Genomic DNA, 403 nt, shown 5'->3' on the forward strand with positions numbered 1-403 from the left:
AGCTGTGACATATTCCCCAAGGAAGGCCTTTTCTGCAGGAGTGAACCTATAAAAGAAAAACCTTGTTTAAGACCATTTAAAGTAGCTGATTACTGCAAAATATAGATGCTACTCAATCAGGATAGAAATGTTTTATCATAGGATAGTAGAACAATGTATTAATTTGTAATGATTTGCTGCTACTCGCCCGGTTTCCCATTTTTTAATGAATAGTAAAAAAATATCCATCACTTCATCTGACAATGCCATCTTGATGGCATACAAATATTCACTTTTGCTGGTGGAAAAAGGCATAAAGTCTCTGAAAGAAACTTTAAAAGAAAATGCATAGCATCATTACATTTTAACATTACTCACATGGGGATTTTGAATTCCGCACAGAGATTCCGGAAAGCACCATCTC

The sequence above is a fragment of the Sinocyclocheilus grahami genome, unplaced genomic scaffold (genome assembly GCF_001515645.1).
Source record: "Sinocyclocheilus grahami isolate Dianchi unplaced genomic scaffold, SAMN03320097.WGS_v1.1 scaffold1784.1, whole genome shotgun sequence".
Taxonomy (NCBI): Eukaryota; Metazoa; Chordata; class Actinopteri; order Cypriniformes; family Cyprinidae; genus Sinocyclocheilus; species Sinocyclocheilus grahami.